The 23,756-nt window shown below is 47.0% G+C and overlaps 1 long non-coding RNA gene across 2 annotated transcripts in view; it reads left to right on the top strand.

Annotated features, from left to right (window-relative positions):
- The window catches only part of LOC134969370 (uncharacterized), a 36,670-nt gene that overhangs the window by 8,304 nt on the left and 4,610 nt on the right, over window positions 1-23,756 (top strand). Inside the window, exon 3 of one of the 2 annotated variants that reach the window (XR_010189461.1) lies at window positions 22,177-22,263. The exons of the other annotated variant lie outside the window; for it this stretch is intronic. This is a non-coding gene — a long non-coding RNA (uncharacterized LOC134969370). The remainder of the gene's footprint in view (window positions 1-22,176; window positions 22,264-23,756) is intronic. 2 annotated transcript variants of the gene reach the window in all.

Below are 23,756 nucleotides of genomic sequence, written 5' to 3' on the forward strand. Positions count from 1 at the left end.
TGGTAACCTGTTGCGTTTATTAGTATTCTTCCTAGTCATATTTAAGTAATACATTTCTTATCTTTCATATGTGCAATAGTTTAACAACAAATATTTTTGGCAGTACAATATGGAGGTGTACAGTTGCAGCTTGGGTCCTAGAAATCTTATTTTAGCATTTTAATGTTGTGTTGATGAGTATTAATGTGAACAACACACAGCCACTATTAACTGTGTTATGTAATGTTACTCAGACAAAGCATTTTGTTAAAACTGCCTGTCCAGTCTGCATCACTGCGCAACTGTTGTGTCTTCTGTTTCCTCTAATGACCTCTGTTCATTTTTCTTTATCTCCCACACAAACCCCAGCAATCTGCAGCCTATCATTGGTCTGAAAAAAAAAAATAAATAAAAATGAATGAATATCAGCCATGCAGGTCTTTTACAGATGTTACTCTATAAATCTGTGGTTAAGCATAATATACCTATAGGGGCAAGTGAAATATTATGCTGTTTCAGAATGTGATAATGAAACCACTCTGCCACCAACAGGTGGCACTGGATCACTTGAGCTGCAAAGTGTAACTAGGTGTCCAAAAAGGGACACCCACAAATAAGGTGAAGGACTTCATTACAGGAAACCTACAACTTGTGGCTCTTAGGATAATCTCAATAGCCAGCTGATGATACAAGTTAAACCAAAAATTAAGGGACAAGACAAATATATAGGTGGAGACATGTGAAACGTAAGGGTAGGCAGCAAAGATTTATTGTCAAGGAATCGAGACTTAGACAGTGGTGGTTGACATCTACAGTGGTAAGATCAGAAGGGGAGAAAGCTAGCTATAGAAACTGCAGAAAATGAAATGAGTAGTTGGGTTAGTAAATTTGTGAAAACAAGTATTATATGCAAACTCTGCCTAGTGGAGTAATGTTTTCAAGCATTGTGATGAACTGGGGTCATTGGTGTATTTTTAATGGGCCAGGGTGTGCGGTGCACATGGGCCCCTGAGTCCATGGGGGTCCACACTGCATACCCTGCACCTATTTAATTATACTCACCTCTCCGGAGTCCCACGACAGCCAGTGCTGCAGAGAGAAAACACCAGTAGAATGTTGTGGCGGTAATTTTCCCTATGGATTCACATGTGCAAAAGAGAGGTCCATAGGCAAACACTGCAGTAGCCCAGAAACCCCCCTCCTCTTGGCAAGTGGATGAAATTATGACAAAAATCGCAATGGTATGTGATGCAATTACTAGAACTACCACTACTGCTGCACATGCCCAGTGGTAACAGCTTTTTCTACCAAGTTTGCTGTGTGTGTGGATCTAAGTCCTCAATCTATGCATGGGACCAGAGAGTAGCTATCAGGAAGAAGAGATAGGAGCCTTACCATGAGGTGGGAGAATGTGTGCTTAGAAAGTGCAGTACTGGTTTTATTATGCTTGTTTATTTATTATGGTTTAACCATTTCCTGACCACTTATTTATATTATTTAAATGTTTGATACAGCCTATACTATAGACCATCTAGAGTGTTAAATATTAATACCGCATACCATACAGTATCCAGTGTATAAAAAGACCAATGTTTACATTTATATCCACGGTCATTACTAGGATCTTCTACCGCTCCCCCAGACTCTGGCACTTGCTCCAATGTTCCACAGGGAGAGAGATTGTGGACTGTATCTGGTAACCCCCTTCTAGAAATCCTGCGTTTGCCACTGAGGTCCCTGGGAACAAGGTGTGAGCACCATGTTCCCGGAGACCTGTGCATGCACAATAGACTCTGGCACAAAGCCAGAGTCTACAGTGCTGCAGCTGCTGTCAGAAAGGAGGGGGCCTGTCACGAAGCCTGCACATGGTCCCTCTCCTATCTTAGGGCCTAATTCAGATCTAATCGCAGCAGCAAATTTGTTAGCTAATGGTCAAAACCATGTGCACTGCAGGGGGGGGGGGGGGCAGATATAACATGTGAAGAGAGAGTTAGATGTGGGTGGGTTATATTGTTTCTGTGCAGGGTGAATACTGGCTGCTTTATTTTTACACTACAATTTAGATTTCAGTTTGAACATACTGCACCCTAATGTAACTCTGCACATGTTGTATCTGCCTCCCCTGCAGTTCACATGGTTTTACCCATTTGCTAACAAATTTGCTGCTGCAATCAGATCTTAATTAGGCCCTTAATCCACCCCGGCAGAGGTAGTGCTCAGTGATTAGATAAACCCCTTTTAAACAGTACCGTATCAGAGCACTTCCCCTGACTTCCCCCCCGCACATGTGATGTCACAGAATAGAAGGCCCAGAGAAGAGACCACTTATGGATAGGTACACACATCTATGAGGCAGATGTTTGGATAATATAAAATCTTTATTGAAATACATCTTTGCCTTTGAGTAATTTATGTCAACTTTGTGAACATATGATAGTGAGACAATATAACAATAAACATGTATTGCCAACACACACGAGGTTTACTCACAGATATATATCAGAAGGTGAATATAAAAATAGGTGATAGACCATGTACACAATTACCCTTCTGTAACATCTTTATTCTTGCAAAATATTGGAGCGATTAAGCCATTTCTTTTAAACACTTTTCCCTCTCTACTATTTCACTCTAACTTTTTTAACTTTTTTTTCACTTTTTAACTCACTTTTTAAACAATATATGCTAATAAAAGTTACATTTTATAATTCAGTGACCCACTTTTGAGACATTTTCCCCCTTTCTTTGCATTCAATTTGAAAATTGTGCGTCCGTAGCAGCACCCCCCAACTGTGAATTGTAATTGAAATATCATCCTTCATGTGGGGGGGTCAAATTTCTGCTGAAAGTAGCAATATTTGAAGACATCAGTTAGCCTGTGCGACCAATGCACTCTTCTATACAATGATAACTGTCAACTTCTTTATCTCTATTTTTATTTTAAAACTTTTTAAGCTGTTTGCACACAACTTAAAATGATGATCCAGCTGACCTTTAACCTCACACCATGAAGTAGTAATATGTGCACTACTCCCCAGTTTGCTGCCAAATAATTTTTTTGTAAAGTAACTGCAAAAATGTGATAACTGGCTGGGTCTTTCAATCACTATGGCTGTATCACTGTGAATGGGAGCTAATAGATATAACACTACTCAGTCTCGAAATCACAACTCATCTCTATGATTTTGGGAACATTCCATGAATACTTGCTGCCAGTGGCATACCTACCATTGTTGCCTGCTATGGGGTATTAGAGGGGTAAGTTTCACAACTCTAGACTACAGTACTGTACAGTATGTCACCACACAGCAGTTTCTCAGTAACTCACAATGTAAAATGACACACTAAAAAGTGCTATTAGATTTGCGGAGAGGTAGAAACTGTATAGAAGTGGATTGTGTAAAAAAAATCAAATAAAAAGTCCACCCCCAACTTTCTGCCCCATTCCCTAATGAAGTTTGAGATGAGTAGCGTTGCCTAGTGGGAGTGGGGATGCCATGACATGAATCATGTCACTAAACCACCCACACTTGCCACTTGGACCTTTCCCATTCTGCTAGGTTTCCATTCTAAACATCATGATCCTTCCACCTGAAACAGTGATGTGAGGAGTCTAGAACAGTTTGGGGCTAATTCAGACCTGATCACTAAACTGCGTTTTCATACAGTGGGTAATCAGGTCTAAACTGTGCATGCATATGCACCGCAATGCGCAGGCGCGTAGCACGGGTACAAGTGGATCGCCGTTCAGCGATGGGTTTGTGCAAAGACTCCACTCGCATGGGCATTCGCAAGGAGATTTACAGGAAGAAGGAGTTTGTGGGTGGCAACTGACCGTTTTCTGGGAGTGGTTGGAAAAATTCAGGCGTGTCCAAGCATTTACAGGGCGGGTCCCTGACGTCAATTCCGGTCCCGGACAGGCTGAAGTGATCGCAGCGGCTGAGTAAGTCCTGGGCTGCTCAGAGACTGCACAAGATCTGTTTGTACATCTCTGTTACACATGCGTTCGCACACTTGCAAAGCGAAAATACACTCCCCTGTGGGCGGCGACTATGTGAATGCAGGACTGCAAAAAAAACCCTAGCGAGCGAACAGGTCTGAAATAGCCCCTTTGTTACATTCCTTTTCAATGGAAACTTTAGAAACTTGTGAGCTTGCTGGCAATGCCCAAAAAAGTAAAAATCAATCACATTTATTTGCAGTGCTGACATTTTGACAGCAATCTTTGTGAAAGGTGCAATATCTGCAACACAGGCTTAAACCTTAAGTTGCAGTATGAGTTGGAAATCCAGTTTTACAAATGAAATATTCCCGATTGTTTTACACTAAAAACATAAACAGAAATGATGTATTATGCTTAGGATGTATATTTGAAATCATCAGTGTTTTTCAATTGACATTACTAGAAGTACCTACCATTCACAGTCTATTTATTAAAAAGAAAAGGGATCAGTGCCTTTATGAAATTCAAGCGCAAAAAAAAATACTCAAAAAGTGCACCTTCATTGGCATTAAGTTCTCTTTCCTGGTGTGAAGCCATTGAAAAAGCCTTGAGGGATATATCACAGACTAACAAATAGGCAAAGTAAGTAAAGTCATCATTTGGAGTGGTTCAGGCAGTGATGCAGGGATTGGCTGTTCCTGCTCTACAGCGGTTGCAGGGGCAAATTGCGCTGGATTTCTGGATGGAGATTTCCAAAGGTTTGAGTTTAGTGCAATTGTCACCAGCCATGAAGGATGCAAAAATTAGCATGTAACAAGCAATATATCTGCTACAAAGAAAGGGGGTTATTCAGTGACAGACGCAGATCTTGCATCCGCAGCAAGATCTGTGTCCATATTAGTGATGAGCGGGTTCGGTTTCTCGGGAACCGAACCCCCCCGAACTTCACCCTTTTTACACGGGTCCGAGCCATACTCGGATTCTCCCGTATGGCTCGGTTAACCCGAGCGCGCCCGAACGTCATCATCCCGCTGTCGGATTCTCGCGAGATTCGGATTCTATATAAGCAGCCGCGCGTCGCCGCCATTTTCACTCGTGCATTGGAAATGTTAGGGAGAGGACGTTGCTGGCGTCCTCTCCGTTATTGTTGAACTTGATTGTGTATTATTGCTTAATTGTGGGGAGGGCTGGGGACCAGCTGTATAATATAGGAGGAGTACAGTGCAGAGTTTTGCTGATCAGTGACCACCAGTTATCCGTTCCCTGCCTGAAAAAAACGCTCCATATCTGTGCTCAGTGTGCTGCATATATCTGTGCTCACACTGCTTAATTGTGGGGACTGGGGAGCAGCTGTATTATATAGCAGGAGTACAGTGCAGAGTTTTGCTGACATTTACCACCAGTATACGTTGTCTGCCTGAAAAACACTCCGTATCTGTGCTCAGTGTGCTGCTTTATTGTGGGGACTGGGGACCACCAGTATAATATTATATAGGAGGAGTACAGTGCAGAGTTTTGCTGACCAGTGACCACCAGTATATAATATATAGCATTACGGTACAGTAGGCCACTGCTGTACCTACCTCTGTGTCGTCATTAAGTATACTATCCATCTAGATTCTATACCTGTGGTGCATTTCAGTTGTGCAGTTTGCTGACACAGTGACCACCAGTATACTATATATAGCAGTACGGTACGGAAGGCCACTGCTGTACCTACCTCTGTGTCGTCATTAAGTATACTATCCATCTAGATTCTATACCTGTGGTGCATTTCAGTTGTGCAGTTTGCTGACACAGTGACCACCAGTATACTATATATAGCAGTACGGTACGGAAGGCCACTGCTGTACCTACCTCTGTGTCGTCATTAAGTATACTATCCATCTACATTCTATACCTGTGGTGCATTTTAGTTTGCAGTTTGCTGACACAGTGACCACCAGTATACTATATATAGCAGTACGGTGCGGAAGGCCACTGCTGTACCTACCTCTGTGTCATCATTAAGTATACTATCCATCTACATTCTATACCTGTGGTGCATTTTAGTTTTGAAGTTTGCTGACACAGTGACCACCAGTATACTATATATAGCAGTACGGTACGGAAGGCCACTGCTGTACCTACCTCTGTGTCGTCATTAAGTATACTATCCATCTACATTCTATACCTGTGGTGCATTTTAGTTTTGCAGTTTGCTGACACAGTGATCACCAGTATACTATATATAGCAGTACGGTACGGAAGGCCACTGCTGTACCTACCTCTGTGTCGTCATTAAGTATACTATCCATCTACATTCCATACCTGTGGTGCATTTTAGTTTTGCAGTTTGCTGACACAGTGACCACCAGTATACTATATATAGCAGTACGGTACGGAAGGCCACTGCTGTACCTACCTCTGTGTCGTCATTAAGTATACTATCCATCTACATTCTATACCTGTGGTGCATTTTAGTTTTGCAGTTTGCTGACACAGTGACCACCAGTATACTATATATAGCAGTGCGGTACGGAAGGCCACTGCTGTACCTACCTCTGTGTCGTCATTAAGTATACTATCCATCTACATTCTATACCTGTGGTGCATTTTAGTTTTGCAGTTTGCTAACACAGTGACCACCAGTATACTATATATAGCAGTACGGTACGGAAGGCCACTGCTGTACCTACCTCTGTGTCGTCATTAAGTATACTATCCACCTACATTCTATACCTGTGGTGCATTTTAGTTTTGCAGTTTGCTGACACAGTGACCACCAGTATCAGTGGCGTAACTAGAAATTTTTCTCCTCCAAGCCAAAAAATCCTTTGCCCCCCCCCCCCCATACCCCCCATAATTGGCACTAGTAAAGGGACAAATATGCGCGCGCCACAGGCGCGCGCCGCCAAAGAGGGTGTGTGGCTTTGTTGAAATGGGCCTGGCTTCGCGTAAAGGGGCGTGGTATTGCAGGAAAAGACTACCTTATACCCCAGTTTTGCAACCTGCACGCCCAGACATTGGCCACCACAGGAAAGAAAAATAATCCTGATTCATGCCCCTTACATTATTTCTAATTTTTCCTCCTTATAGTAATGCCCAGTATACATTATGCCACATACTGCAATGGCCTTAGCCATTATGCCACACACAATAATGCACATGACACAATATGCACACACTGTAATGCCCCCGACACATTATGCCACACACCGTAATGCCTGTGACACATTATGCCACACACCGTAATGCCTGTGACACATTATGACAGGAATCGCAATGCTCGTTATACATTATGCTACACACTGCAATGCCCCTGATACATTATAGCACATACAATGTCTGTGACACAGTATGACACACACCACAATGATCCTGAGACATTATACCACATACCACAATGCCCGTGATATAGTATACAACACACCGTAATGCCTGACACATTATGACACACACCGCAATGTCCATGATACATTATGCCAAACACTGCAGTGACCCTGAGACATTATACCACATACCACACAATGCCCGTGATATAGTATACCACACACCGTAATGCCCATTACACATTAAGTTCTACAGTAAGGCTTCCAATTACTTTTAAATTACCTGCTCGTTGCCAGGGGTTTCATGCTCTTGGTTCCATGCACGGTGCCAGGGGCTTTCATGCTCAGGGTGTCATGCTCGTTGCCAGGGGTTTCATGCACTGGGTATCATGCTCGTTGCTAGGGGGTAGTGCTTGTTGCTAGGGCCGTGCTCCCAGTGCCACATATGCCCCCAGTGCCAGATATTCCCCCACAGTGCCAGGTATATGCACCCAGTGCCAGATATTCCCCCACAGTGCCAGATATTCCCCCACAGTGCCACATATGCCCCCTCAGTGCCTGCTCCCCCCAGTGCCAAATATTCCCCCACAGTGCCAGGTATATGCCCCCAGTGCCAGATATTCCCCCACAGTGCCAGGTATATGCCCCCAGTGCCAGATATTCCCCCACAGTGCCAGGTATATGCCCCCAGTGCCAGGTCTTCCCCCACAGTGCCAGATATTCCCCCCAGTGCCAGGTATATGCCCCCAGTGCCAGATATTCCCCCCCAGTGCCAGGTATATGCCTCCAGTGCAAGATCTTCCCCCATAGTGCCAGGTATATGCCCCCAGTGTCAGGTATATGCCCCCAGTGCTAGATCTTCCCCCACAGTGCCAGGTATATGCCCCCAGTGCCAGGTATATCCCCCCCCAGTGCCAGATATTCCCCCATAGTGCCTGCTCCCCCCCCCAGTGCCAGGTATATGCCCCCAGTGCCAGGTATATGCCCCCCAGTGCAAGGTATATGCCCCCCCCAGTGCAAGGTATATGCCCCCTCAGTGCCAGGTATAAATCCCCCCAGTGCCTGCTTTCCCCCCTCCCTTGTGTTGGAGGGACACGGAGCGCACATCACGCGCCCCCCTGTGTCCGTCCTGGCTCTCCCCCGGCCGGTCTAATAAAGGAAGTGCCGGTTCGTGAGCCAATCAGAGCTCACGAACGGCACTTCCTTTATTAGACCGGCCGGGGGAGAGCCAGGACGGACACATGGGGGCGCGTGATGTGCGCTCTGTGTCCCTCCTTACAGGGCAGCTCAGCGGCGGAGGGAAGAGACCACAGATTGACATGCGGACTCTCGTCCGCATGTCAATCTGTGCAAAGTCAGTGGCGCCCCAGCAGCCCCTCGCCCCCATGCCACCGCGAGGACTGCGGGGGCAGTAGTTACGTCACTGACCAGTATACTATATATAGCAGTACAGTACGGAAGACCACTGCTGTACCTACCTCTGTGTCGTCATTAAGTATACTATCCATCTACATTCTATACCTGTGGTGCATTTTAGTTTTGCAGTTTGCTGACACAGTGACCACCAGTATACTATATATAGCAGTACGGTACGGAAGGCCACTGCTGTACCTACCTCTGTGTCGTCATTAAGTATACTATCCATCTACATTCTATACCTGTGGTGCATTTTAGTTTTGCAGTTTGCTAACACAGTGACCACCAGTATACTAAATATAGCAGTACGGTACGGAAGGCCACTGCTGTACCTACCTCTGTGTCGTCATTAAGTATACTATCCACCTACATTCTATACCTGTGGTGCATTTTAGTTTTGCAGTTTGCTGACACAGTGACCACCAGTATACTATATATAGCAGTATGGTACGGAAGGCCACTGCTGTACCTACCGCTGTGTCGTCATTAAGTATACTATCCATCTACATTCTATACCTGTGGAGCGCCTCTTTTTTTCTTTGCATCATGTGCTGTTTGGAGACAATTTTTTTGAAGTGCCATCCTGTCTGACACTGCAGTGCCACTCCTAGATGGGCCAGGTATTTGTGTCGGCCACTTGTGTCGCTTAGCTTAGTCACACAGCGACCTTGGTGCGCCTCTTTTTTTCTTTGCATCATGTGCTGTTTGGGGACACTTTTTTTGAAGAGCCATCCTGTCTGACACTGCAGTGCCACTCCTAGATGGGCCAGGTGTTTGTGTCGGCCACTTGTGTCGCTAAGCTTAGTCACACAGCGACCTTGGTGCGCCTCTTTTTATCTTTGCATCATGTGCTGTTTGGGGACAATTTTTTTGAAGTGCCATCCTGTCTGACACTGCAGTGCCACTTCTAGATGGGCCAGGTGTTTGTGTCGGCCACTTGTGTCGCTTAGCTTAGTCACACAGCGACCTTGGTGTGCCTCTTTTTTTCTTTGCATCATGTGCTGTTTGGGGACAATTATTTTGAAGTGCCATCCTGTCTGACACTGCAGTGCCACTCCTAGATGGGTCAGGTGTTTGTGTCGGCCACTTGTGACGCTTAGCTTAGTCACACAGCGACCTTGGTGCGCCTCTTTTTTTCTTTGCATCATGTGTTGTTTGGGGACAATTTTTTTGAAGTGCCATCCTGTCTGACACTGCAGTGCCACTCCTAGATGGGCCAGGTGTTTGTGCCGGCCACGTGTGTCAATTAGCTTAGTCACACAGCGACCTTGGTGCGCCTCTTTTTTTCTTTGCATCATGTGCTGTTTGGGGACTATTTTTTTGAAGTGCCATCCTGCCTGACACTGCAGTGCCACTCCTAGATGGGCCAGGTGTTTGTGTCGGCCACTTGTGTCGCTTAGCTTAGTCACACAGCGACCTTGGTGCGCCTCTTTTTTTCTTTGCATCATGTGCTGTTTGGGGACTATTTTTTTGAAGTGCCATCCTGCCTGACACTGCAGTGCCACTCCTAGATGGGCCAGGTGTTTGTGTCGGCCACTTGTGTCGCTTAGCTTAGTCACACAGCGACCTTGGTGCGCCTCTTATTTTCTTTGCATCATGTGCTGTTTGGGGACAATTTTTTTGAAGTGCCATCCTGTCTGACACTGCAGTGCCACTCCTAGATGGGCCAGGTGTTTGTGTCGGCCACTTGTGTCGCTTAGCTTAGTCACACAGCGACCTTGGTGCGCCTCTTTTTTTCTTTGCATCATGTGCTGTTTGGGGACAATTTTTTTAAAGTACCATCCTGTCTGACACTGCAGTGCCACTCCTAGATGGGCCAGGTGTTTGTGTCGGCCACTTGTGTCGCTTAGCTTAGTCACACAGCGACCTTGGTGCGCCTCTTTTTTTCTTTGCATCATGTGCTGTTTGGGGACAATTTTTTTGAAGTGCCATCCTGTCTGACACTGCAGTGCCATTCCTAGATGGGCCAGGTGTTTGTGTCGGCCACTTGTGTCGCTTAGCTTAGTCACACAGCGACCTTGGTGCGCCTCTTTTTTTCTTTGCATCATGTGCTGTTTGGGGACAATTATTTTGAAGTGCCATCCTGTCTGACACTGCAGTGCCACTCCTAGATGGGTCAGGTGTTTGTGTCGGCCACTTGTGTCGCTTAGCTTAGTCACACAGCGACCTTGGTGCGCCTCTTTTTTTCTTTGCATCATGTGTTGTTTGGGGACAATTTTTTTGAAGTGCCATCCTGTCTGACACTGCAGTGCCACTCCTAGATGGGCCAGGTGATTGTGTCGGCCACGTGTGTCGCTTAGCTTAGTCACACAGCGACCTTGGTGCGCCTCTTTTTTTCTTTGCATCATGTGCTGTTTGGGGACTATTTTTTTGAAGTGCCATCCTGCCTGACACTGCAGTGCCACTCCTAGATGGGCCAGGTGTTTGTGTCGGCCACTTGTGTCGCTTAGCTTAGTCACACAGCGACCTTGGTGCGCCTCTTTTTTTCTTTGCATCATGTGCTGTTTGGGGACTATTTTTTTGAAGTGCCATCCTGCCTGACACTGCAGTGCCACTTCTAGATGGGCCAGGTGTTTGTGTCGGCCACTTGTGTCGCTTAGCTTAGTCACACAGCGACCTTGGTGCGCCTCTTATTTTCTTTGCATCATGTGCTGTTTGGGGACAATTTTTTTGAAGTGCCATCCTGTCTGACACTGCAGTGCCACTCCTAGATTGGCCAGGTGTTTGTGTCGGCCACTTGTGTCGCTTAGCTTAGTCACACAGCGACCTTGGTGCGCCTCTTTTTTTCTTTGCATCATGTGCTGTTTGGGGACAATTTTTTTAAAGTACCATCCTGTCTGACACTGCAGTGCCACTCCTAGATGGGCCAGGTGTTTGTGTCGGCCACTTGTGTCGCTTAGCTTAGTCACACAGCGACCTTGGTGCGCCTCTTTTTTTCTTTGCATCATGTGCTGTTTTGGGACAATTTTTTTGAAGTGCCATCCTGTCTGACACTGCAGTGCCACTCCTAGATTTGCCAGGTGTTTGTGTCGGCCACTTGTGTCGCTTAGCTTAGTCACACAGCGACCTTGGTGCGCCTCTTTTTTTCTTTGCATCATGTGTTGTTTGGGGACAATTTTTTTGAAGTGCCATCCTGTCTGACACTGCAGTGCCACTCCTAGATGGGCCAGGTGTTTGTGTCGGCCACTTGTGTCGCTTAGCTTAGTCACACAGCGACCTTGGTGCGCCTCTTTTTTTCTTTGCATAATGTGCTGTTTGGGGACTATTTTTTTGAAGTGCCATCCTGCCTGACACTGCAGTGCCACTCCTAGATGGGCCATGTGTTTGTGTCGGCCACTTGTGTCGCTTAGCTTAGCCATCCAGCGACCTCGGTGCAAATTTTAGGACTAAAAATAATATTGTGAGGTGTGAGGTGTTCAGAATAGACTGGAAATGAGTGGAAATTATGGTTATTGAGGTTAATAATACTATGGGATCAAAATGACCCCCAAATTCTATGATTTAAGCTATTTTTTTAGGGTTTTTTGAAAAAAGCACCCGAATCCAAAACACACCCGAATCAGGGAGGTTTTGCCAAAACGCGCCCGAATCAAAAACACGGCCGCGGAACCGAATCCAAAACCAAAACACAAAACCCGAAAAATGTCCGGTGCACATCACTAGTCCATATACTCACATGCTGGGGCCTGCCCAACACAGGGCAAAGCCACCCAGCATGTTTGTTGCTTCACCCCGTGATGCATTCGCCGTTTAATTGCAAATGCACCGATTAGTGGATGACCACATCCTGCACTGCATGGCTGCACTGGCAGATGGTCTGGTGACATCTTTTTTCTCGCAGTGGCTGCATGTAACATCATGCAGCTGCCCCGAAGATGGCCTGGAACACGCCCAGATAGGCCTGCTGTCAATCACTATGCGATCGCATCCTTCCAGGATGCGATCACATGGTGAAGGGTCGCATATGTGCACTATGGCCGTCCATCTTTGCATGGGTGTAGTATTGTATGCCGGCGGTCGGGCTCACGGCGACCAGCATACCGGTGCCGGAATCCTGACCATCGGCATATCGACAGCGTGGCGAGCGCAAATGAGCCCTGCGCGCCATACTATTTATTCTCCCTCCAGGGGGGTCGTGGACCCCCAAGAGGGAGATAAAGTGTCGGTATGCCGGATGTCGGGATTCCGGCGCCGGTATCCCGAAAGCCAGCATACTGAAGACCACCCCTTTGAATAACCCTCAAAGTGCAATTTATGTAATACAGTACTTGACATATGCAGGCCCAATGATCATGGTAAGACACTTACCGGATTTTCTCTGTGGTGCGCACATCCACAGACACACAAACACAGCAGACTTGGCAGGAATATCTGCTGCCACTGGGCATGTGCAGCAGCTCCATTTCTGCCTTTATATTGCATGTAGTGTCCGCCGACCAGGTTGTGGGGAAGCGGGGTTTTCAGGCAACTCGACCTCCCCTGTAGATGACATTGTGTAGTGCACTATGCAATTTCACATTATAAAAAAAACACCTTTCCGTGTAACAGCACCCGGTTCTATATTTAGATGTAATTTAATGCTTTCTATGATTTCTGCCTGCCAGTCTTCTGAGCTTGTTCCTATCCCTTGTATATTGTCTCACAGCCATGAGTTCCCATCATGTTTGTGGTAAGTTGGCCACTAGGACATACAGTATTGCTGCATATAGTAAAACTGTTGTGCCTAGGGGCAGGGCCGTAACTACGTGTGTGCCAAGTGGGCCTGGCACACAGCGCAGTTACCCTGAGGGCGCACGGCCAGCGGCATGTAATGAGTCAAATTGACTCATTACATGCCGCCTCTGCTGTGTGCGCCGTGCGCTGCCGCGCTGTGGAGGGAGAAGAGAGCAGCGCCGGGCAGCAGAGAAGGAGGAGGAGGGAGGGGGACTGGAGCCGCAGCAGTGCTATTTCATTGGTAGTAAGCGCCGCTGCAGCTGTCTCCTCTCCTTCCGTATTGGCTGCCCGGTGCTGCTGTGGATGCTGGGATGTGGTTCCTCCATCCCAGCATCCACAGCAGCGCCGGGCAGCCAATACGGAAGGAGAGGGGACAGCTGCAGCAGCACTTACTACCAATGAAATAGCGCTGCTGCTGCTCCAGTCCCCCTCCCTCCTCCTCCTTGTCTGATGCCTGCACCGAGGGATCTGCCAGCACGAGGAGCCTGGCAGCGGGTAGATGGTAAGTATCTCTCTCTCTCCCTCTCTTTCTCTCTCAGTGGTACACCGTCTGCCATAATGTGTAAAAAGGGGGACTGGCTGCCGCAATGTGTGAAAAGGGGTACACCGTCTGCCGTAATATGTAAAAAGGGGGCCTGGCTGCCGTAATGTGTAAAAAGGGGGACTGGCTGCCGTAATGTGTAAAAAGGGGGACTGGCTGCCGTAATGTGTAAAAAGGGGGACTGGCTGCCGTAATGTGTAAAAAGGGGGCCTGGCTGCCACAATGTGTAAAATGGGGGACTGGCTGCCTTAATGTGTAAAAAGGGGGACTGGCTGCCGCAATGTGTAAAAAGGGGGACACCGTCTGCCGTAATATGTAAAAAGGGGGCCTGGCTGCCGCAATGTGTAAAAAGGGGGACTGGCTGCCGTAATGTGTAAAAAGGGGGACTGGCTGCCGTAATGTGTAAAAAGGGGGACGCTGGCTGCTGCAATGTGTATAAAGGGGGACACCGTCTGCCGTAATGTGTAAAAACAGGGACGCTGTCTGCTGTAATGTGTAAAAAGGGGACGCTGTCTGCCGTAATGTTAAAAAGGGGGACGCTGTCTGCTGTAATGTGTAAAAAAGGGGACGCTGTCTGCCGTAATATGTAAAAAGGGGACGCTGTCTGCCGTAATGTGTAAAAAGGGGACGCTGTCTGCCGTAATGTGTAAAAAGGGGGACTGTCTGCTGTAATGTGTGAAAAGGGGGACGCTGTCTGCTGTAATGTATAAAAGGGGCTCTACCTGGTGTAGTGGCGCTACTGTGCAGCGTGATTTGAATAATGTAGACTACTGTGCACCGTAGTATGTATTGCTATTATTTTGTGGCCACGCCCCTTCCCCATGAAGCCATGCCCCTATATATTTTTCACGCGCCTACTGCGCGCTCTGCCCCTATCTTGCATGGGGGGGCGCCAATGTCGTTTCTTGCACACAGCGCTAAAATGCCTAGTTACGGCACTGCCTAGGGGTGCCCTCACCTCTAAATCCACTCCTGCTGCCAACCTCTATTCTCCTACATCCCACCCAGAGGACTAGGCCCTCACACTTCTTCCCCTCTACCCTGCCGTCAATCTTCCACTCTACACGCCCACCCTCTATTTTTCTGCCTCTCACCCAGAGCGCCAGGCTCACCTGCTCCTTCCACAGTACCCTTCCGTCCTTGTACAACCCTGTCTGGAGCTCCTAGTGGTGTAATGATGTAGTGCAAAGCATCGGGAAAATGTAACGTAGTGATATAGTGCATAAAATGGAGGGGGGGGGGAGTAGTGTAGTGATGGAGTGCAGCACATAGAATGGATGTATTGTAGTGATGAAGTGCAGCGCTTAGGGGGCATGTAGTTTAGTGATATATCACAGCGCAGGGGGGGCAGGTGCAGTGGCATCATCAGGGTTGTGATCCTCAGTGCGGCCATACAGAAAGGGCTATGGCTTCACGGGAGTTCCCCACTGACGTCACTATGGGGGCATGGCTTAGCGGGAAACCGCTCAGTTACATCACTATTGGGGTGTGCTCAGCATCCCGGTAGATGCTGGTCTATCCCCAAAGATTAATGCCTGCAATCCCGGCTCCTTCTCAGTGTCAGGAGTTGGTTGCTTCAGGATAGTGTCACACTGCAGCATCCGACTCCTGTCACTGCAGAGGACCTGGCATTTTGGTGTCACCCCCTGGAAGGGAGAGACCTGGGTGTGGCCGGCACCCCCCTTTTGACGCCTGTATGGGGATGTATTGCAGTGATGTAGTGCAGCGCATGGGGGAGAAGAGTATTGATGTATCACAGTGCATAGAGAGACGTAGTCAGGCTTGTACTGGCCTGCCGGGGAACCGAGGGAACCACCGGTAGGCCCTGCCAGCTGATAACCATGCCCATGTTTGCAGGTGAGCGGGACTAAGCCAGGCTGGTGGCAGGCTCCGTTCGTTCCCAGAGGAGCACTGTGGGTTTGTAACACTGCCGTCATGACACTGCTAGCAGCGTCATGACGTCACACTGTGCTGCTCGGTCCCACCGTGAATCCCGCCGCTATGGTCCGCAGGAGGAGGAGGCATGCGGTGCCCTGGAGCTGGTGAGTGCGGTTAGCGGGTACCACCAGCGGGAGGGGGCTGAGGCCTGGGGAGTCTTCCGGTGCTGAAGCAGGGCCGAAACTAGTACTTCTGGCAGTAGGGGCAAGGCAGTAATTTAGCGCCCCCCCTCCAATAAACAAAACAAAAACTTGAGAGAGTGAGAGTGGGGAGGAGAGATAAAAGGGGTAGGGGAAGAGGATGGCAAGACAGAGGAGGGAGAGAAAAGAGAGAGAGAGAGAGGATGGAAAGATAGGGGAGAGAAGAGGGGGAGAGAAGAGAAAGAAAGGGAGGGGGGAGTGTATGTGTGTGTATATGTATCAGCATCCAGCCTGTAATCTTGTCTTTCTTCTGTGCTTGGGGGTGAAGCTGTGGACTTGGCTTTCCAGGAGGCTGCCCGGGTGGAAGAGGCTGCTGCTTAGCCATGTGGTGCGTAGAGGACTGTTCATCTATGCCTCACATTCTGCCCCTCAGCGGCTGCTCTCCTCCATCTTCATTCCCTCACACAGGGACACCTAGTACTGATCTTGTCCTCCGCCAAGGAGGAGATGGGGAAGGCTGCGCTGCCTTGGTCCAGGGACATGTCCTTAGGAGGGGCTGCTGAACAGGTACAAGCTGGAATGAGAGGAGGTCAGGTCGCAGCCCCGGGCAGTGCAGCATGTGTGACCGACACATTTGGCTCCCAGTCAGGAAAGCCTGGCGGGATTTTGGGGGGCGAGCTGGTCAGGGGAGTGGAAGGAGGTCTCAGGGCCTCCCAATTCCGGTGCAAGGGTCATTATATACTGTTAGGTGGCATCTTTAATGGCTGGCCACTCCTCCCTTCCAGCATATGGTAACGCCCCTTAGTGGGACCCTCTGATTGCATTTCCCTGGTGGGCCCTTGATGCCCCAGTCCGACACTGGACGTAGTGTAGTGATTTTTCACAGAACATGTGGGGGGAGCATATTTTTGCACCTGGGCCCGCCACTTGCTAGTTCCGTCATTGTCATATATGTTCGTATAAGTGTATATGTACAATAGTATGTGTATGCTTTTAACTTTCTTTTCTTGGTTTTTTTTTTCAGAACCAGTTCTGGAGCGCTCATATTTGATAGTAATGAAAATAACTTGAGTTCACCTTCTGAAGTGGAATTCCTGGATTACAGCATAGAGATTGCGTAGATTAATTTATCACTAGAGATGAATTTCAGCTGAGTGACAAGGCCTGTGGTTCTGTCATTGCTCCTGTCACTCTAGTTTTCTATCAAATTTATGTCTGTGTTTTTAAAACATCTACATTTTGTACTTCATGTGACATTTTCTCTCAATATGCTTTTTCTATTATCGTTATATGTAATATGTTCTCTGCCATATGGTAGCTTTTACTTTTAAAAGTTTCACTTCAATACAGAAAGTTGTAGTGGCAAACGCAGGATTTCTAGACGGGGTTTACAACTGTTTGATGTTAGAGTGCATGTTCAGCTCTAGTAAGATTGTATGATATACAATTGCTATAGTGGTCGAAACCCTCCCTGCATTTGCCTATGAGTTGTTTCTTATTTATACTAATAATATTTACATAGGTTTTGCGTTTGATTCTGTTACGTATACCTAGACAGGGTTGGACGGGCCCACAGGGGTATAAGGGAAACCCCCGGTGTGCCCCACTTTCAAGCGTCCCACCTCCTTCTCTAGTGATCAGGTTGCAGACTGTGCACTTAAATTATACATTATATATATATATATATGTTACATTATACTGCACAGGACTATGGTGTGTTTTCTACAGTGCATTGCTGGTATTAATCTGGCACATTGCATGTACTAGAAGTATTTACTATATATATATATATATATATATATATATATATACTAGAGATGTGCACTTGAAATTTTTTGTGTTTTGTGTTTTGGTTTTGGGTTCGGTTCCGCGGCCGTGTTTTGGGTTCGACCGCGTTTTGGCAAAACCTCACCGAATTTTTTTTGTCAGATTCGGGTGTGTTTTGGATTCGGGTGTTTTTTTCAAAAAACACTAAAAAACAGCTTAAATCATAGAATTTGGGGGTCATTTTGACCCCAAAGTATTATTAACCTCAAAAACCATAATTTCCACTCATTTTCAGTCTATTCTGAATACCTCACACCTCACAATATTATTTTTACTCCTAAAATTTGCACCGAGGTCGCTGGATGACTAAGCTAAGCGACCCTAGTGGCCGACACAAACACCTGGCCCATCTAGGAGTGGCACTGCAGTGTCACGCAGGATGGCCCTTCCAAAAAATACTCCCCAAACAGCACATGACGCAAAGAAAAAAAGAGGCGCAATGAGGTAGCTGTGTGAGTAAGATAAGCGACCCTAGTGGCCGACACAAACACCTGGCCCATCTAGGAGTGGCACTGCAGTGTCACGCAGGATGGCCCTTCCAAAAAACACTCCCCAAACAGCACATGACGCAAAGAAAAAAAGAGGCGCAATGAGGTAGCTGTGTGAGTAAGATAAGCGACCCTAGTGGCCGACACAAACACCTGGCCCATCTAGGAGTGGCACTGCAGTGTCACGCAGGATGGCCCTTCCAAAAAACACTCCCCAAACAGCACATGACGCAAAGAAAAAAAGAGGCGCAATGAGGTAGCTGTGTGAGTAAGATAAGCGACCCTAGTGGCCGACACAAACACCTGGCCCATCTAGGAGTGGCACTGCAGTGTCACGCAGGATGGCCCTTCCAAAAAACACTCCCCAAACAGCACATGACGCAAAGAAAAAAAGAGGCGCAATGAGGTAGCTGTGTGAGTAAGATAAGCGACCCTAGTGGCCGACACAAACACCTGGCCCATCTAGGAGTGGCACTGCAGTGTCACGCAGGATGGCCCTTCCAAAAAACACTCCCCAAACAGCACATGATGCAAAGAAGAAAAAAAGAAAAAAGAGGTGCAAGATGGAATTGTCCTTGGGCCCTCCCACCCACCCTTATGTTGTATAAACAGGACATGCACACTTTAACCAACCCATCATTTCAGTGACAGGGTCTGCCACACGACTGTGACTGAAATGACGGGTTGGTTTGGACCCCCACCAAAAAAGAAGCAATTAATCTCTCCTTGCACAAACTGGCTCTACAGAGGCAAGATGTCCACCTCATCATCATCCTCCGATATATCACCGTGTACATCCCCCTCCTCACAGATTATCAATTCGTCCCCACTGGAATCCACCATCTCAGCTCCCTGTGTACTTTGTGGAGGCAATTGCTGCTGGTCAATGTCTCCACGGAGGAATTGATTATAATTCATTTTAATGAACATCATCTTCTCCACATTTTCTGGAAGTAACCTCGTACGCCGATTGCTGACAAGGTGAGCGGCGGCACTAAACACTCTTTCGGAGTACACACTTGTGGGAGGGCAACTTAGGTAGAATAAAGCCAGTTTGTGCAAGGGCCTCCAAATTGCCTCTTTTTCCTGCCAGTATAAGTACGGACTGTGTGACGTGCCTACTTGGATGCGGTCACTCATATAATCCTCCACCATTCTTTCAATGGGGAGAGAATCATATGCAGTGACAGTAGACGACATGTCCGTAATCGTTGTCAGGTCCTTCAGTCCGGACCAGATGTCAGCATCAGCAGTCGCTCCAGACTGCCCTGCATCACCGCCAGCGGGTGGGCTCGGAATTCTGAGCCTTTTCCTCGCACCCCCAGTTGCGGGAGAATGTGAAGGAGGAGATGTTGACAGGTCGCGTTCCGCTTGACTTGACAATTTTCTCACCAGCAGGTCTTTGAACCCCAGCAGACTTGTGTCTGCCGGAAAGAGAGATCCAAGGTAGGTTTTAAATCTAGGATCGAGCACGGTGGCCAAAATGTAGTGCTCTGATTTCAACAGATTGACCACCCGTGAATCCTTGTTAAGCGAATTAAGGGCTCCATCCACAAGTCCCACATGCCTAGCGGAATCGCTCCGTGTTAGCTCCTCCTTCAATGTCTCCAGCTTCTTCTGCAAAAGCCTGATGAGGGGAATGACCTGACTCAGGCTGGCAGTGTCTGAACTGACTTCACGTGTGGCAAGTTCAAAGGGCAGCAGAACCTTGCACAACGTTGAAATCATTCTCCACTGCGCTTGAGACAGGTGCATTCCACCTCCTATATCGTGCTGAATTGTATAGGCTTGAATGGCCTTTTGCTGCTCCTCCAACCTCTGAAGCATATATAGGGTTGAATTCCACCTCGTTACCACTTCTTGCTTCAGATGATGGCAGGGCAGGTTCAGGCGTTTTTGGTGTTGCTCCAGTCTTCTGTACGTGGTGCCTGTACGCCGAAAGTGTCCCGCAATTCTTCTGGCCACCGACAGCATCTCTTGCACGCCCCTGTCGTTTTTAAAAAAATTCTGCACCACCAAATTCAAGGTATGTGCAAAACATGGGACGTGCTGGAATTTGCCCATATTTAATGCACACACAATATTGCTGGCGTTGTCCGATGCCACAAATCCACAGGAGAGTCCAATTGGGGTAAGCCATTCCGCGATGATCTTCCTCAGTTGCCGTAAGAGGTTTTCAGCTGTGTGCGTATTCTGGAAACCGGTGATACAAAGCGTAGCCTGCCTAGGAAAGAGTTGGCGTTTGCGAGATGCTGCTACTGGTGCCGCCGCTGCTGTTCTTGCGGCGGGAGTCCATACATCTACCCAGTGGGCTGTCACAGTCATATAGTCCTGACCCTGCCCTGCTCCACTTGTCCACATGTCCGTGGTTAAGTGGACATTGGGTACAACTGCATTTTTTAGGACACTGGTGAGTCTTTTTCTGACGTCCGTGTACATTCTCGGTATCGCCTGCCTAGAGAAGTGGAACCTAGATGGTATTTGGTAACGGGGGCACACTACCTCAAGAAATTGTCTAGTTCCCTGTGAACTAACGGCGGATACCGGACGCACATCTAACACCAACATAGTTGTCAAGGCCTCAGTTATCCGCTTTGCAGCAGGATGACTGCTGTGATATTTCATCTTCCTCGCAAAGGACTGTTGAACAGTCAATTGCTTGGTGGAAGTAGTAAAAGTGGTCTTACGATTTCCCCTCTGGGATGACCATCGACTCCCAGCAGCAACAACAGCAGCGCCAGCAGCAGTAGGCGTTACACGCAAGGATGCATCGGAGGAATCCCAGGCAGGAGAGGAATCGTCAGAATTGCCAGTGACATGGCCTGCAGGACTATTGGCATTCCTGGGGAAGGAGGAAATTGACACTGAGGGAGTTGGTGGGGTGGTTTGCGTGAGCTTGGTTACAAGAGGAAGGGATTTACTGGTCAGTGGACTGCTTCCGCTGTCGCCTAAAGTTTTTGAACTTGTCACTGACTTATTATGAATGCGCTGCAGGTGACGTATAAGGGAGGATGTTCCGAGGTGGTTAACGTCCTTACCCCTACTTATTACAGCTTGACAAAGGCAACACACGGCTTGACAAATGTTGTCCGCATTTCTGTTGAAATACTTCCACACCGAAGAGCTGATTTTTTTGGTATTTTCACCAGGCATGTCAACGGCCATATTCCTCCCACGGACAACAGGTGTCTCCCCGGGTGCCTAACTTAAACAAACCACCTCACCATCAGAATCCTCCTTGTCAATTTCCTCCCCAGCGCCAGCAACACCCATATCCTCCTCATCCTGGTGTACTTCAACACTGACATCTTCAATCTGACTATCAGGAACTGGACTGCGGGTGTTCCTTCCAGCACTTGCAGGGGGCGTGCAAATGGTGGAAGGCGCATGCTCTTCACGTCCAGTGTTGGGAAGGTCAGGCATTGCAACCGACACAATAGGACTCTCCTTGTGGATTTGGGATTTCGAAGAACGCACAGTTCTTTGCGGTGCTTTTGCCAGCTTGAGTCTTTTCATTTTTCTAGCGAGAGGCTGAGTGCTTCCATCCTCATGTGAAGCTGAACCACTAGCCATGAACATAGGCCAGGGCCTCAGCCGTTCCTTGCCACTCCGTGTGGTAAATGGCATATTGGCAAGTTTACGCTTCTCCTCCGACAATTTTATTTTAGATTTTGGAGTCCTTTTTTTACTGATATTTGGTGTTTTGGATTTTACGTGCTCTGTACTATGACATTGGGCATCGGCCTTGGCAGACGACGTTGCTGGCATTTCAACGTCTCGGCCATGACTAGTGGCAGCAGCTTCAGCACGAGGTGGAAGTGGATCTTGATCTTTCCCTAATTTTGGAACCTCAACATTTTTGTTCTCCATATTTTAATAGGCACAACTAAAAGGCACCTCAGGTAAACAATGGAGATGGATGGATACTAGTATACTTATGGATGGACGATCGACTGCCGACACAGAGGTAGCTACAGCCGTGGACTACCGTACTGTTTCTGCTGCTAATATAGACTGGATGATAATGAGATGAAATTAATATATATATATATAATATCACTAGTACTGCAGCCGGACAGGTATATATATTTATTATGTAATGACTGATGACGGACCTGCTGGACACTGTCAGCTCAGCAGCACCGCAGACTGCTACAGTAAGCTACTATAGTAGTATGTATCAAGAAGAAAGAAAAAAAAAAACCACGGGTAGGTGGTATACAATTATGGATGGACGAGCGACTGCCGACACAGAGGTAGCTACAGCCGTGGACTACCGTACTGTGTCTGCTGCTAATATAGACTGGATGATAATGAGATGAAATTAATATATATATATATATATATATATATATATATAATATCACTAGTACTGCAGCCGGACAGGTATATATATTTATTATGTAATGACTGATGACGGACCTGCTGGACACTGTCAGCTCAGCAGCACCGCAGACTGCTACAGTAAGCTACTATAGTAGTATGTATCAAGAAGAAAGAAAAAAAAAAAACCACGGGTAGGTGGTATACAATTATGGATGGACGAGCGACTGCCGACACAGAGGTAGCTACAGCCGTGGACTACCGTACTGTGTCTGCTGCTAATATAGACTGGATGATAATGAGATGAAATTAATATATATATATAATATCACTAGTACTGCAGCCGGACAGGTATATATATTTATTATGTAATGACTGATGACGGACCTGCTGGACACTGTCAGCTCAGCAGCACCGCAGACTGCTACAGTAAGCTACTATAGTAGTATGTATCAAGAAGAAAGAAAAAAAAAAAACCACGGGTAGGTGGTATACATTTATGGATGGACGAGCGACTGCCGACACAGAGGTAGCTACAGCCGTGGACTACAGTACTGTGTCTGCTGCTAATATAGACTGGATGATAATGAGATGAAATTAATATATATATATATAATATCACTAGTACTGCAGCCGGACAGGTATATATATTTATTATGTAATGACTGATGACGGACCTGCTGGACACTGTCAGCTCAGCAGCACCGCAGACTGCTACAGTAAGCTACTATAGTAGTATGTATCAAGAAGTAAGAAAAAAAAAAAAAACACAGGTAGGTGGTATACAATTATATATATATTATATACAATTATATATATATATATATATATATATATATATATTAAACTGGTGGTGATTAATTAAACTGATGGTCAGGTCACTGGTCACACTATCAGCAACTTGCAAGTAGTACTCCTAAGCAGACAATCACAATATATACTGGTGGTCAGTGTGGTCACAATGGCAGTGTGGCACTCTGGCAGCAAAAGTGTGCACTGTACGTTAAAATATGTACTCCTGCTCTCAGACTCTAACTGCTCCCCACTGTCTCCCCCACAAGTCAGATATACAGTCACACTATCACTTCAGCAAGTAGTAGTACTCCTCCTAATGCTCCCCAAGATTACTAAAGTAAA

The sequence above is a fragment of the Pseudophryne corroboree genome, chromosome 11, assembly GCF_028390025.1.
Source record: "Pseudophryne corroboree isolate aPseCor3 chromosome 11, aPseCor3.hap2, whole genome shotgun sequence".
Lineage (NCBI taxonomy): Eukaryota > Metazoa > Chordata > Amphibia > Anura > Myobatrachidae > Pseudophryne > Pseudophryne corroboree.